The following is a 16429-nucleotide window of genomic DNA, read 5'->3' on the forward strand; positions in this document are numbered from 1 at the left end:
GATCCACACAGTCAAAGGCTTTGGCATAGTTAATAAAGCAGAAATAGATGTTTTTCTGGAACTCTCTTGCTTTTTTCCATGATCCAGCGGATGTTGGCAAGTTGATCTCTGGTTCCTCTGCCTTTTCTAAAACCAGCTTGAACGTCTGGAAGTTCATGGTTCACATACTGTTGAAGCCTGGCTTGGAGAATTTTGAGCATTACTTTATAGGCGTGTGAGATAAGTGCAATTGTGCAGTAGTTTAAGCATTCTTTGGCACTGCCTTTCTTTGAGATTGGAATGAAACCTGACCTTTTCCAGTCCTGTGGCCACGGCTGAGTTTTCCAAATTTGCTGGCATATTGAGTGCAGCACTTTCACAGCATCATCTTTCAGGATTTGAAATAGCTCAACTGGAATTGCATCACGTCCACTAGCTTTGTTCATAGTGATGCTTTCTAAGACCCACTTGACTTCACATTCTAGGATGTCTCGCTCTAGGTGAGTGATCACACCATCATGATTATCTGGGTCGTGAAGATCTTTTTTGTACAGTTCTTCCATGTATTCTTACCACCTGTTCTTAATATCTTCTGCTTCTGTTAGGTCCAGACCATTTCCGTCCTTTATTGAGCCCATCTTTGCATGAAATGCTCCCTTGGTATCTCTAATTTTCTTGAAGAGATCTCTAGTCTTTCACATTCTGTTCTTTTCCTCTATTTCTTTGCATTGATCACTGAGGAAGGCTTTCTTATCTCTCCTTGCTATTCTTTGGAATTCTGCATTCAGATGCTTATATCTTTCTTTTTCTCCTTTGCTTTTTGCTTCTCTTCTTTTCACAGCTATCTGTAAGGCCTCCTCAGACAGCCATTTGCTTTTTTGCATTTCTTTTCCATAGGGATGGTCTTGATTCCTGTCTCCTGTACAATGTCACAAACCTCCATCCATAGTTCACCAGGCACTCTATCTATCAGATCTAGGCCCTTAAATCTATTTCTCACTTCCACTGTTTAATCATAAGGGATCTGATTTAGGTCATACCTGAATGGTCTAGTGGTTTTCCCTACTTTCTTCAATTTAAGTCTGAAATTGGCAATAAGAAGTTCATGATCTGATTCACAGTCAGCTCCCGGTCTTGTTTTTGTTGACTGTATAGAGCTTCTCCATCTCTGGCTGCAAAGAATATAATCAGTTTGATTTCGGTGTTGACCATCTGGTGATGTCCATGTGTAGAGTCTTCTCTTGTGTTGTTGGAAGAAGGTGTTTGCTATGACCAGTGCGTTCTCTTGGCAAAACACTGCTAGTCTTTGCCCTGCTTCATTCCATACTCCAAGGCCAAATTTCCCTGTTACTCCAATGTTTCTTGACTTCCTACTTTTGCATTCCATTCTCCTATAATGAAAAGGGCATCTTTTTTGAGCGTTAGTTCTAAAAGGTCTTGCAGGTCTTCATAGAACCATTCAACTTCAGCTTCTTCAGCATGGTTGGGGCATAGGCTTGGATTACCGTGATATTGAATGGTTTGCCTTGGAAACAAACAGAGATCATTCTGTCGTTTTTCAGATTGCATCCAGGTACTGCATTTCGGACTCTTTTGTTGATCATCATGGCTACTCCATTTCTTCTAAGGGATTCCTACCCACCATAGTAGATATAATGGTCATCTGAGTTAAATTCACCCATTCCAGAACATTTTAGTTCACAGATTCCTAGAATGTCGATGTTCACTCTTGCTATCTCCTGTTTGACCAACCTCAATTTGCCTTGATTCATGGACCTAACATCCAGGTTCCTATGCAATATTGCTCTTTACAGCATTGGACCTTGCTTCCATCACCAGTCACAAGCTGGTAAGGCTTGTGATTTAAGCTGATAAGTCTATGGCAATTCTAGCCAGGGGTACTGATTCAGAGGTGGTTCAACCACAGCTCAGGAATTTGTTTTAGATGAGACAAATAATAAACATGCACATGGCTTCACTTCTCACAGGAGTGCAATCTCTCTCTTGCAAATGAGTTCTCTCTGCAAATACTGGCAACATCAGAGATCTATAAATGGTATAGACAGGCAAAAGAACCAAAAAAACACAAGATTATCTAAATTAAAACTGTTCACTACTACTGATTTATATATCTCTCAGAGTAAATCAGGAAGAGAAATTCCTTAATATAATAAACAATAATTCAGAAGTAAAGAGCAAATAATTAAACTTAGTTACAAAACACTAGAGCATTTCCATTTAAACAAGTGCAAGATACAAATGTTCACAATAACTACTTGGATTCGTGAAGTGTCAAAGAACAAAACTTTCCAGTCCAACTATATTCAACCAGAAAAAAGAGGGTGTACCTCTTTGGGATGGCGAAGGCAATGGCACCCCACTCCAGTACTCTTGCCTGGAAAATCCCATGGACGGAGGAGCCTGGTAGGCTGTGCAGTCCATGGGGTCGCTAAGAGTCGGGCACGACTGAGCGACTTCACTTTCACTTTTCACTTTCATGCACTGGAGAAGGAAATGGCGACCTACTCCAGTGTTCTTGCCTGGAGAATCCCAGGGATGGGGGAGCCTGGTGAGCTGCCGTCTATGGGGTCGCAGAGAAGTCGGACACGACTGAAGCGACTTAGCAGCAGCAGCAGCAGCACTGCCTTGGGAAAATAAATAGTAATCCCAAAGGCTTTTGGTATGATTGTATTACTCTCTTTGACTCTAATTCTATCCCATTTCCTTGACTCTTTCTCCTCCACATGCCAGTTTCAGCCCCAAGATATCAAGCAAGAGCAACATGAGCTACATTCTTTTGTATTTACATGTAGACATGGGTTCAACAGAAAAGTAGTGAAAATTACCTACATGTCCTACAACAGAAAAGCAATTTTGGATCTAAATGTACAAAACTAAAACTGATGATGCAATTTATGAGCTAACCCAGACCAAAGACCAAAATACATCAACTTGGAAAGGCAAAACAATATACACAGAATTATCTCCATTTGTGTTTTTAAAATACAAAAAAAAAATTAAAAAAAAAAGTAATTGCCACTTCTTGCTTAGCATCTTGACATATTTCTAGAACTCAAGATGTAACTACTAGGGAAATGTTTGGCTTCAGCTAAGTACATTATGAACATAGTATTCTGAAAACAAAAGTCTACTCTTAGGTTGACAAATTACCTTATTTAACACAGTAAATGAAAGGATAAAACTAGCATTTGCTGCACACCTATCTGCCAAGAACTACATAAATTACTTTTATGTACTTAAGATTACACATCTTTCCAGCAACCGTGAGATATATGAGGTTCATGCTTAGAAAGGATTAACAGAAGCAGCAGGTCCATAAGCCCAACAAGGTCATACCATTTGTAACTTGACAAAGCTGGAATTCAATTTCAAACTTAATTCCAATGGAGTATTATTTAGCCATCAAATTAAAGAAGGAAATCTTGTCATTTCTACTACACAGATGGAGCTTGAGGGTATTATGCTAAGTGAAATAACTCAGAGAGAGAAAGACAAATACTGTATGACCCCACTTGTATGTGGAATCTAAACAAAACAAAACACAATTCATAGATATAGGGAACAAATTAGATTGGTGGTTTGCCAGAGCTAGAGGGTGAGGTTGGCAAAATGGGTGAATGTGGTCAAAAAGTACCAACTTCTAGCTATAAAATAAGTTATGGGGATGTAAGTGCAGCATGGTGACTAAACGGTGCACTGTACACCTGACATTTGCTAAAAGAGTAAATCTTAGAAGAAAGAAAAGTATAACTGTGTGGTGATGGATGTTAACGAGTGTGATCATTTCACAATATACACAAACATCAAGTAACTTGTTGTACACCTAAAACTAGTATGTTATACGTCAATTATATCTCAATTTTAAAAACGTTTTAACTTTAGTAATTAGCCCTTATATTCCAGTAATTCTCCGATATTAACTTCCCACAATTTGCCACCCTTAGAAACTCAATGTCCTTTTCCTTCTCCTTGTCACTTCTCTAAAAAATGCACTGTTCTTTCATTAGTCTAATTTGTAGGGTCCCAGCCAATTAATTTACGATGGAGAGAGAAACAGATTTTTTTCTCCCATACAAAAGATTAGCAAGAAAAAGGACAGATAATACTCATGTATGTATAGGAGTTCACAGAAGAATGTGACTCAAGGAGATGTTTAAAATCTAGTTGGGGCTTATGTAACATCTTAATAGGCGAAGGGCACTGATAGGAAAATAAATGACTTTTTGAAAAGATAAATGGGCTCTGACAAGAGCAGAAGGGAGATTCAGTCTTGGGATAGTAGGTGTGGAGACCTCATCTCCAGGGCTGAGTCAACCTTCCCAAGGTTGACTGCTCCAGTTCAGTTCAGTCTCAGTCATGTCCAACTCTTTGCATCCCATGGACTGCAGCACGCCAGGCCTCCCTGTCCATCACCAACTCCCGGAGTTCACTCAAACTCAAGTCCATCAAGTCGGTGATGCCATCCAGCCATCTCATCCTCTGTCGTCCCCTTCTCCTCCCGCCTTCTATCTTTCCCAGCATCAGAGTCTTTTCCAATAAGTCAGTTCTTCACATCAGGTGGCAAAAGGACTGGTGCTTCAGCATCAATCCTTCCAATGAATATTCAGGACCAATTTCCTTTAGGATGGACTGGTTTGATCTTCTTGCAGTTCAAGGGACTCTCAAGAGTTTTCTCCGACACCATAGGTTCAAAAGCATCATCAGCTTCTTTATGGTCCAACTCTCACATTCATATACAACTACTGGAAAAAGTATAGCTTTGACTAGACAGACCTTTGTCAGTAATGTCTCTACTTTTTAATATGCTGTCTAGGTTTGTCATAGCCTTTCTTCCAAGAAACAAGTATCTTTTAATTTCATGGCTACAGTCACCATCTGCAGTGATTTTGGAGCCCAAAAAATAAAGTCTGTCACTGTTTCAATTGTTTCCCCATCTATTTGGCATGAAGTGATGGAACTGGATACCATGATCTTCATTTTCTGAAAGTTGAGTTTTAAGCCAGCATCTTCACTCTTCTCTTTCACTTTCATCAAGAGGCTCTTTAGTTCTTCGCTTTCTGCCATAAGGGTGGTATCATGTGCATATCTGAGGTTATTGATATTTCTTCCAGAAATCTTGATTCCAGCTTGTGCTTCATCCAGTCCAGCATTTCGCATGAGGTACTCAGTATATTAAGTTAAATAAGCAAGGTGACAATATACAGCCTTGACGTACTCCTTTCTCAATTTGGAACCAGGCCATTGTTTCATCTCCAATTCTAACTGTTGCTTCTTGACCTGCATACAGATTTCTCAAGAGACAGGTAAGGTGGTCTGGTATTCCATCCCTTTAAGAATTTTCCACAGTTTGTCGTGACCCACACATTCAAAGGCTTTAGCATAGTCAATAAAGCAGATGTTTTACTGGAAATCTGCTCCAGGAAGGGGATTTACGACAACTGAGTTCTTCAAGGAAGCTCTGCTTTTAGGCAGATAAAGAGACCTCAGGAACTCAAATGTTTTCTTCTCAAAATAATTTTAATACCATGAGAGCTTATTTCTGGATCTCTTTATATGTCAAGATAATAGCAAGAGAAGAGAGAGACTGGGCTCAACTCTGAATACAACAAGGATAAGTGGAGATTTATAACTAAGAAAAAAGAAAAAACTTTCCTATTTCAAAGGGTAACATCAAAAAAGTGAAACGTCTACCAACAGAATATATATAAATCATATATATCTGCTAAGGGGCTTGTATCTAAAATATATTTTTAAAAAAACTACTAAAACTCAACTGTAAAATGGACACAGGAACTGAATAGCTTTGCAAAGAAGATACTGGATTGCTCCACATCATTAAGAGGAAATGCAAATCAAAACCACAATGAGATACCCGCTCACACCCACTAGAATGGCTATAAACAATTATCCCTCAATCAAAAATAAGTAATTTTTTTAAAAAACAGACAATAACAAGTGTGGACAAGGATGTAAAGAATTAAAATCTTCATACACCGATATCAAGAATGTAAAATGGTGTAACAGTTTTGAGATTTCCTCTAACAGTTAAATGAAGTTAATGTATGATCCAGCAATTCCATTCCTAGGCATATACTCAAGAGAAATAAAAACGTATGTCAGTATATAAACTTATACATGAATGCTCATTATAGTATTACTTAATAATAGATAAAATGGCAACAACCAAGATGCCCATCAGTTAATCAATGGATAAAATACAGTCTACCCATATAATGGAGTATTTGGCAATAACAAGAAATGAAGTATGATATAGACTTCAAAATTGTTGAACTTTGACAACATCAAGCTAAAGATACAATTACAAAGAATCAAATATTAAATGATTCCATCAGTATGAAATGTACTGAATAGGGAGATCTACAGAGACAGAAAGCAGATTAATGGCTGAAGTGGGGAGGGGAAAGGGGAATGAAACGTTAGGGGGTACTGGCTAAAAGGTGTTGGCTTCTTTGAGGGGTAATGAAATGTTCTAAATTGACTGCAGTAGCAAATGCATGACTCTGTAAATACACTAAACCACTGAGCTGTACACATTAAATCAGTGAACTGTATGGTATGAACTATACCTAAACAAAGATGTTTACAACACCAGTGGGATGAAAGCGATAATAAATCATATAAGCAAAGAAGAGAAGTCTGAAAGTGTACACCTGGGATAAGGAAACCTTCTCTGAAAAATTTCACTTGAGCTAAATTTTGAAAAAGATGCACAAAGTTGCCCACAGAACAAACCTAGGAGAGGATTTCACATGAAATTAAAAGCATGTGCAGATGCACAGCCATGCAAGAGAATATGACAGTCCTGGATAATTTCACACAGCCAGAACTCAGAAATTCTGTTGTGAAGTTTCTGCTGCAGAGGAAAAGAGAGACAGACTTACCAAGAGCCCTGAATCCTCACCTTTATTGTTTTTAACTTGCAGTTATTTATTTTGGCCTTGCTGGGTCTTTGTTGTTGCGAGGACTTCTCTAATTGTGGCAGAAGGGCTCAGCTGCCCCGTTGCATGTAGGATCTGTGACCAGGGATTGAACCCATGTCCCGTGTACCGGGAGATTCTTAACTGGACCACCAGGAAAGTCCCTCAAATTAATTTTTTCTTGTAAGCGAGGTGAAGTTAACATTTTAACCAAGGGAATAAAATGATCAAATGCCTTTTACATCAACTATTTTGACAGTCCCTGGAGGACAGACTGGAAAAAGGTAGGAATGGAGTTAAGAGATTGATTCGGAGGCTACAATATTAATTTAAGAAAAAATAATGAGCTCTTTTTTGTGGCACCTCAGAGGTGGTGAGCAGCTTCAGGATGAAACTGAAGATCTCTTTTCCAGACATTAGATGCCAGAAACTCACTGAAGACGATGAGAGTGAACTTTGTACTTTATGAGACACATGTAGCCACAGAAGTTGCTGCTAATGCTCTGGGCGAAGAATCCATGGGTTAGTTCTGTGGCAAGTCAGTGGTGGGAACAACAAACAGGTCTCCACGTTTTTTCACCTATGGCCATGTCCATCTGCTACTAATGGGCAGTCCTGCAAAGACCTGGAAGACCGGAAAGAAAGTGCAAACATGTTCAGGGTTTCACTGTGGACACCCATCTAAGAGTTTCCAATTTGTCATTTTTTTTTAAAGGGAGAAAAGGAATATTCCTGCAGGCACTGATACTGCCGTGGCTCAACAACTGGGAACCAAAACAGAACTCCCAAACTGCTAGAATTACCAAACTTTTCAGTCTCTCTAAAGACCATAATGCTCGCAAGCACGTTGTGAGAAAGCCTCCACACAAACAGGGTTCAAAACCTAGGGCCAAGGCACACAAGAGTCAGTGAATTTCGCATGTTCTGCAACACAAACACCAGTATATTACCCTGAGGAAATGATGTACGGAGAAAAACAAAGGCAGGCTGCAGAATATGCTAAACTTGTGGCCAAGAAAATGGAGGAGGCCAAAGAAAAATGTCAGAAAGAGGCTACCAAGAGAGGGAGCCTGTCCTCTCCGCGAGCTTCCACCTCTGATGCCAGTCAAAACTAAGATGTGAGTTGCTTCCAGGACAGAGGTGACCCGACTGCCTGAGGCTCACTTGGCAGGTGCAGGAAGTCGCCACGCCCTTCCCAATCATGTTTGAATCAATCCAAGTCCTTGTGACTGGAGGAGCTGGTCAAATTGCATATTCACTGTTGTACAGTATTGGGAATGGATCTGTCTTCGGTAAAGACCGGCCTATCATTCTCGGCTGCTGGGTATCACTCCCATCACTCCCATAATGGGTGTCCTGATGGAGCTGCAAGACTGTGCCCTGCCCCTCCTGAAAGATGTCATCACAACAGATAAAGAAGAGATTGCCTTCAAAGACCTGGATGTGGCCATTCTTATGGGCTCCATGCCAAGAAGGGATGGCATGGAGTGGAAAGATTTACTCAAAGAAAATATGAAAATCTTCAAATGCCAGGGTACAGCCTTGGACAAATATCTCAAGAAGTCCAGTTAAGGCCTTGGTGGTGGGAAACCCAGCCAATACCAACTGCCTGACTATCTCTAAGTCGGCGCCATCCATTCCAAAGGAGAACTTCAGTTGCTTGACTCGTTTGGATCACAACCAAGCTAAAGCTCAGACTGCTCTTAAACTTGGAGTGACTTCTGAGGATGTAAAGAATGTCATCATCTGGGGAAACCATTCAACTCAGTATCCAGATGTCAACCATGCCAAGGTGAAACTGCAAGGGAAAGGAAGTTGGTGTTTTTGAACCTCTGAAAGATGACAGCTGGCTCAAGGGAGAATTCATCAGGGTCGTGCAGTAGCACAATGCTGCTGTCACCAAGGCACAGAAAGTGCCCAGCGCCACGTCAGCTGCAAAAGCGATCTGGGACCACGTGAGATACAGCTGGTTTGGAACCCCAGAGGGAGAGTTTGTGTCCATGGGCATTATCTCTGATGGCAACTCCGATGGTATTCCTGATGATCTGCTTTACTCGTTCCCTGTTACAATCAACAATAAGACCTAGAAGGTTATTGAAGGTCTCCCTATTAATGATTTCTCATGTGAGAAGATGGATCTTACTACAAAGGAAGAAGAGAAAGAAACTGCATTTGAATTTCTTGCCTCTGCCTGACTAGACAATCATTTCAATGTTACTAAATGCTCCAAAGCTGAAGAACCTGTCATCTTTGACTCTAGTGCGAAATAATAATGACATACTTAAATTACTTGTGAAAAACGACAAACTTAAAGATTGTGTGCTTCTTGGTACAAGTTTGTGACGGCTTATTATCATGCTGCTACTGCCTCATTCTAAAATAAATATACATTCAAGTGAAAAGAAAAACAAAACTAAGATGTTCTCAGAGTTAACAATAAGGTCAGATGTTAAAAAAAGAAAAGAAACAACAACAACAACAAAAAATAGGAGGATCTGCACTAAACCAGAAGCAATAAGCATACAGGAGAGGAGACAATGTGAGAAAAAAAAGTAATATCAATAACTAACTGGAGAGAAAAGAAAAGACAATTAAGGAATGAAAATCAGGAGTAAGGTCAAACTTCAGATGTTGATTGAAGGTAACCAACATTGAATAGAAACCATAGAAATGAATGACATTGTGCAAGAAAAGCTCAGAATGGAAAAGGGGGAGAAAAAAAGACAATATACTGTGGAATAGTTTTTCCTCAAATTGAACCATCCCTATATAACCAATTCACATCAGTAAAATCCATAATTAGTGTATTAAGAAACTAACCATGAAGGTCAATACTACTTGGTGAAAAAATTAGATGGCTCTAAAAAGAAAAGGGTGATAATTTCAGTCTCATTTAATCTTTTCAATTGAAAAGTTTTTACAGTTTCAACCTAAACACAGCAGCGTGTAATAATAAAAAGGAAAAGGAATAACAACATACTTCATACCTACCTAGCCTGAGCTAGTTCCAAACACTTAACCTCTATTAATTCATTCAATCCTCAACACAACCATGTGACCAAGGTATGCAATCTCCTTTCCTAGAAAGTGAGGCATAAAGAGGTTAAATAATTTGCCCAAGGGTAGAAGGCCCAAAAGGTGTGGGACAAGGACCAACAAAGCTCCAGAGGCCACGTTTTACCACTGTACTGGCTCTCAAAGTCAAGTATTAGACTTTCAGGGCGAAAACAAAAAAACATGTTGGTTCAAATGTTGGGTCTACGACAAACCTTGGCATATTGGTAACTTGAGCAATTCAGTCTGTCTCCTCAGCTATAAGAAGGCAATAATGATAGCATCATAGGATCATTATAAGTATTTTAAGACATAAATACAACACACTCAATTATTACCTTCCATGACTTGCCTGGTGGTTCAGATGGTAAAGAATCAAACTGCAATGTGCAAGACCTGGGTTCAGTCCCTGGATTGGGAAGATCCCCTGGAGAAGGGAACAGGTACCCACTCCAGTATTCTTGCCTGGAGAACTCCACGGACAGAGGAGCCTGCCAGGATACAGTCCATGGGGGTTGCAAAGAGTCGGACACGATTGAGCGACTTTTACTTTCACTTACTACCAAACAATAACAACAAACATATACTGAGCACATATTGGCAGACATCAAGACACAACCAAAGACACTTCACACAGATTATTTTATCTGATCTTCAAAACAGTCTCAAAAAAAATCATTACTCTCCTAGCCATTTTTACAGGTTAGCAAACAGACTCAAAGAGATAAAGAGCCTTGTGCATGGTCGTGTAGTATGGTAAAATGGCTATAAAATGGCTCCAATTCTCCACCCCTCCTATATTCAACTCCTGGCAATGTGATAATGCAGCTCCCCCCATCAAGAGGTAGAGCTGATTTCCCCATATCCTGAATCTTGTCTGGCCTCACAACTTGACTTGTACCAACAGAACGTGGCAGAAGTGATGTACCAGTTCCCAGGGTGAGGTCTACTTGTTTCCTCTCTATCCTAGACGACATCAACTCAGCTGAAATGAGCCAAATCTAGCCCACATCATCGGAACCACCCATGTGACCTATAGATTCATGAGTAATAACACGCACTCATTTTAAGCCATTGACAATGGCGGGTGGGGGCGGGGGGAGGATTGCTACAGAGCAACAGTTAACTGAAACTTAGGGTAAGCGTGACTGTAGCCATGAAATTAAAAGATGCTTAGCTCTTGGAAGGAAAGTTATGACCAACCTAGACAGCATATTAAAAAGCACAGACATTACTTTGCCAACAAAGGTCCGTCTAGTCAAAGCTATGATTTTTCCAGTGGTCATGTATGGATGGGAAAGTTGGACTATAAAGATAGCTGAGCGCCAAAGAATTGATGCTTTCGAACTGTGGTGTTGGAGAAGACTCTTGAGAGTCCCTTGGACAGCAAGGAGATACAACCAGTCCATCCTAAAGGAAATCAGTCTTGGGTGTATTTGGAAAGACTGAGTTGAAGCTAAAACGCCAATACTCTGGCCACCTGATGCAGAGAACTGACTCAATGGAAAAGACCCTTATGCTGGGAAAGATTGAAAGTGGGAGGAGAAGGGGACAACAGAGGATGAGATGGCTGGATGGCATCACCGACTCAATGGACGTGAGTTTGGGTAAACTCCGGGAGTTGGTGATGGACAGGGAGGCCTGGTTTGCTGCGATTCATGGGGTTGCAAAGAGTCAGACACGATTGAGCGACTGAACTGAACTGAGGAGGGGTGAAATTTAAAGCCAGGTAGTCTGACTCCAGGCTCACACTCCTAATCACTGCATTATTATAATTTCTAGTTTCAGAGTAGATAACACACAATGCTACTGTACTATTTTCAGTTGTGAAAATAAATGAAGTCATTTATGTTCACTGTTCTATATTCTTTAAAATTAATTTATAAAAGCTCAAAATAGTAAATATAAGTCTCACCCTAGAGGTAAACAAACAAATTAAAAAATCTAAAAAGTATATCAGATCTAGATTCAAAGCTCAACTGTTACCAACCACCAGTCCATTATTAAATACTGTAGAGTAAAAAAGTAAAAAAGAAAACAATGATGCACATTTTGAATATATTTACACTACTTTCAAAGCAAGTATTTAGTACAGGGTGTCCTGATTAACTCCCCAAGTATTATGAAATGTGCCTACATTAATTTGTATTAACTGACTGGCACTCTAGACTAATTCACTTTGCTTCCCAATTCGCTGGCACATACAGCACACCATATCACTTAGCTGCCTATATGCATCTGTGGCCATACTGCTCCTTTGTTAGATTTTAGTTTCCACCAAGGAATGCAGAAACGATTCCATTAAACTGTAAGTTAAGACTGCCACCCAGCCACTTTGGGTTATTCATGCTAAGGAATCAACAAACAAAGAAGGGGTTACAGACCGATTAGGGTGACTGACCTCACAATCAAGGGGAAGTCTAGTGCCTACTACACAAGAGGGGCTCCCAGAAAGTATGTTTGGAATGCAGGAGTTCCTCTGGGAGGCCACTTAGTATTTCCATGTACTGTGATTAAAGTCAATGGAAACAATCAGGCAGGACTGCTAATGACCCAGACCCTTAAGGAGTGAAGATTCAGGTCACCCCATCAGGCAAGAAACCATCAGCTGAGACACTGCCAAGAACAGAGGGAATGCAGAGTGACAGCAGAAAGTAATTATAGACAGCAACTACTACCACATGATTAGTTGTAGAAATGAAAATTCTAATGAGTATTTCTTTTTATGATACAAAATATTTCTATTTCTATTAAACCGATTTATCTCCCTCTTGATAATCATCTGATAGTACCTAATCGCATATCATACCCTGGTATCTGAGTTACAGGAAGTTAAGTAGAAAATGTGACACAGGTAGAAAAGAAATTAACCCACCTATGGATAAAGAGATTTTGTATTCTCTCTTAAAGAGAGAATGTTATCAGATGAATGTTATCTTAAAGAGAGTATGTTATCAGATGAACAAAGGATAGTTGCGTTATGTTCACCAGAAGTATAATTTCACAATTATCTTTATTTGTAAGATAAATACAATGAAAAGAGGTGTGCATTGGTGCCATGGTGACAAAGGATGGTCTGTGATGGCTTTTTACCTTGCTGGGTAGCAGCTACATTTTTCCAAATACATTTTTCACGGTTCTGGGTTCAGTTCAGTTCAGTGGCTCAGTCGTGTTCGACTCTGCGACCCCAGGGACTGCAGCACGCCAGGCCTCCCTGTCCATCACCAACTCCCAGAGCCTACTCAAACTCATGTCCATCGAGTCGGTGATGCCATCCAGCCATCTCATCCCGTCGCCCCCTTTTCCTCCTGGCTTCGATCCCAGCATCAGGGTCTTCTCCAGTGAGTCAGTTCTTCACATCAGGTGCCCAAAGTGTTGGGAGTTTCATCTTCAGCATCAGTCCTTCCAATGAATATTCAGGACTGATTTCCTTTAGGATTGACTTGGTTTGATCTCCTTGCAGTCCAAGGGACCCTCAAGAGTCTTCTCCAACACCACAGTTCAAAAGAATCAATTCTTTGGCGCTCAGCTTTCTTTACAGTTCAACTCTCACAATCATACACGACTACTGAAAAAACCATAGCTTTGACTAGCTGGACCTTTGTTGGCAAAGTAATACCTGTGCTTTTTAATATGCTGCCACAGAGGATGAGATGCCTGGATGGCATCACTGACTTGATGGACGTGAGTCTGAGTGAACTCCGGGAGTTGGTGATGGACAGGGAGGCCTGGCGTGCTGCGATTCATGGGGTCGCAAAGAGTCGGACACGACTGAGCAACTGAACTGAACTGAGGTTGATCATAACTTTTCTTCCTTTTAATTTCATGGCTGCAGTCACCATCTGCAGTGATTTTGGAGCCCAAAGAAATAGTCTTGTCACTGTTTCCATTGTTTCCCCACCTATTTGCCATGAAGTGATGGGACCAGATGCCATGATCTTCATTTTCTGAATGTTGAGCTTTAAGCCAACTTTTTCACTCTCCTCTTTCACTTTCATCAAGAAGCTTTTTAGTTCCTCTTCACTTTCTACCATGAGGGTGGTGTCATCTGCATATCTGAGGTTACTGATATTTCTCCCGGCAATCTTGATTCCAGCTTGTGCTTCATCCAGCTCAGCATTTCTCATAATGTGCTCTGCGTATACACCCTGTGACAATATACACCCTGGGTTCTCGGTTAGAGTTAGCTTTAAAAAAAAAAAAAAAAAATCAATCCCCACAAGATCCAGAAGACAAAAGAGAAACAGCCCCCAGGTTTGGAATGCTAAAGGAAGTTCAGGCATTATGGCAGCCCTCAGACACTGTCAAGGATCTCTGGGCTCAGCCTCACTGGCACAGGCAGCAACTGGGCCTACAGTTTTCCCAGCTTCCATCAGGCCCCGTCTTTGCTTTTCCAAGTAACCCTGAAGCAGGCTCTTGTGCATCTGCAGAGTTAGGTGTGTCACTGCAGGACACCTACATCATCAAGGTTACAGGTGTGGAAGCAGCGAGGGCCATGAAGGTTCAAGTTTGGGCTCATAGGTTTCAATGCATTTCTATAAGTTCCAAAAATTCTTTGTAGTTCCAGTTTAACCTTACTCTCCATCACTCCATGTCGGTGTTCCGTTCCCAGTTCCCCGCCTTGCTGACATCAAGCCCAGCATCGGACTCAGTGTATATAACCAGTTCCCACAACCGGGAAACATTCAAAAAAACGAAAATCGTGGCATCCGCTCCCATCACTCCATGGCAAACAGATGTGGGAAAAGTGGAAACAGTGACAGATTTTATTTTCTTGGGCTCCAAAATCACTACGGATGGTGGCTGCAGCCATGAAATTAAAAGACACTTGCTCCCTGGAAGAAAAGCTATGACAAACCTGGACAGCATATTAAAAAGCAGAGATATCAGTTTTCTAACAACAGCCTATATAGTCAAAGCCACAGTTTTTTCAGTAATCGTATACAAATGTGAGAGTTGGACCATAAAGAAGAAGAACTGATGTTTTTCAACTTTGGTGCTGGAGAAGACTCTTGAGAGTCCCTTGGGCAGCAGAGAGGTCAACACATTTTAGTACTTTTTTGTAAATACCAAGAGAAGTAAAAGTCAAACACAACCAAAAACAACGTTTTCTTCCAATAGTACCTAGTCCCGGGTTCCACTGCTATCTATCAGAGACTGGTGCTAAGAAAGGGGAAAAGAAACAGCAGAAGGAATATGGCTGTCCCTTTCACAAGTTTTTGCAAACATTGTTCAGCTCCAGGTTTTTCATTAAATAATTACCTACTTAATCCAAATACATGATGTAATTGAAGAAATAGTGAGTTTCTATCTTATTTTAAAAACATGGGCCTAAAACAAGGTGTGTGTTAAGTCAGCAACTGCGCTTCAGGCCAGTGTGAAATGAATGAAAATTGAGTCTGAAGAATTCTAACAGCTTTTATCAACTCATTGCTGCTGCTGCTAAGTCACTTCAGTGATGTCTGACTCTGTGCAACCCCACAGACGGCAGCCCACCAGGCTCCCCCGTCCCTGGGATTCTCCAGGCAAGAACACTGGAGTGGGCTGCCATTTCCTTCTCCAACGCATGAAAGTGAAAAGTGAAAGTGAAGTTGCTCAGTCATGTCTGACTTAGCGACCCCATGGACTGCAGCCCACCAGGCTCCCCCATCCCTGGGATTCTCCAGGCAAGAACACTGGAGTGGGTTGCCATTTCCTTCTCCAACGCGTGAAAGTGAAAAGTGAAAGTGAAGTTGCTCAGTCATGTCTGACTTAGCGACCCCATGGACTGCAGCCCACCAGGCTCCTCCGTCCATGGGATTTTCCGGGCAAGAGTACTGGAGTGGGGTGTCATTGCCTTCTCCATATCAACTCATTAACCCTACCTCATATAACAATTATTGAAAAAAAAAAAAACTCTGGGTAAATTACTTTTAAAAATGATTTGAAGGGAGAAGAAAGCACCAAGAGTAGGAAGAAACTGGAAATTTGACCACTGAAAGAAGGGAAATACATTGGAAGAGGTTCAAAGTTACACAGCTTTTTCCCTGAGGGTACTCTCCGTCTACAACGGCACAAGACTTCTAGAACTCAAGCAAAAAGCTGCAGGCTTACAAATGTCATGGCCACAAAGTGGTTAAAAATTCAGAGGGCAAATTCAGAAAATGAGAGAGTCACAGAAGCAGAAACCTCAAAAACTAATAAACTCTTTCCAATTCCTCACTGACCCCTGAGCTGAGTATGCTCACAGAAGACTCTAAGGAGCCCAATGGAAACAAGTGGAAAGCTAAAAGAGCCTTTGAGCAGCAATCTCAGCTGCTCCCACTGCAGAGGAGACAGGAACCTGGCCAAGTTATCAGGGCTTAAAAACACCTCACATGCTCTACAGACCCATCTGAAAGTATAAGACCAAGCCTGCACAAGCTCAAGGTGGTCAAGCAGCTAGTTAACTACACTCA

At 40.9% G+C, this 16429-nt stretch overlaps 1 protein-coding gene and 1 pseudogene across 6 annotated transcripts in view; one reads left to right on the top strand and one right to left on the bottom strand.

The window, feature by feature from the left end:
• Window positions 1-16429, bottom strand: part of PDS5B (PDS5 cohesin associated factor B) — a 184831-nt gene that overhangs the window by 150066 nt on the left and 18336 nt on the right. The gene's annotated exons all lie outside the window — the stretch shown is intronic.
• Window positions 8043-9175, top strand: LOC120883135 (annotated as a pseudogene).

The sequence above is a fragment of the Oryx dammah genome, unplaced genomic scaffold, assembly GCF_014754425.2.
Source record: "Oryx dammah isolate SB20612 unplaced genomic scaffold, SCBI_Odam_1.1 HiC_scaffold_24, whole genome shotgun sequence".
NCBI classification, from domain to species: domain Eukaryota; kingdom Metazoa; phylum Chordata; class Mammalia; order Artiodactyla; family Bovidae; genus Oryx; species Oryx dammah.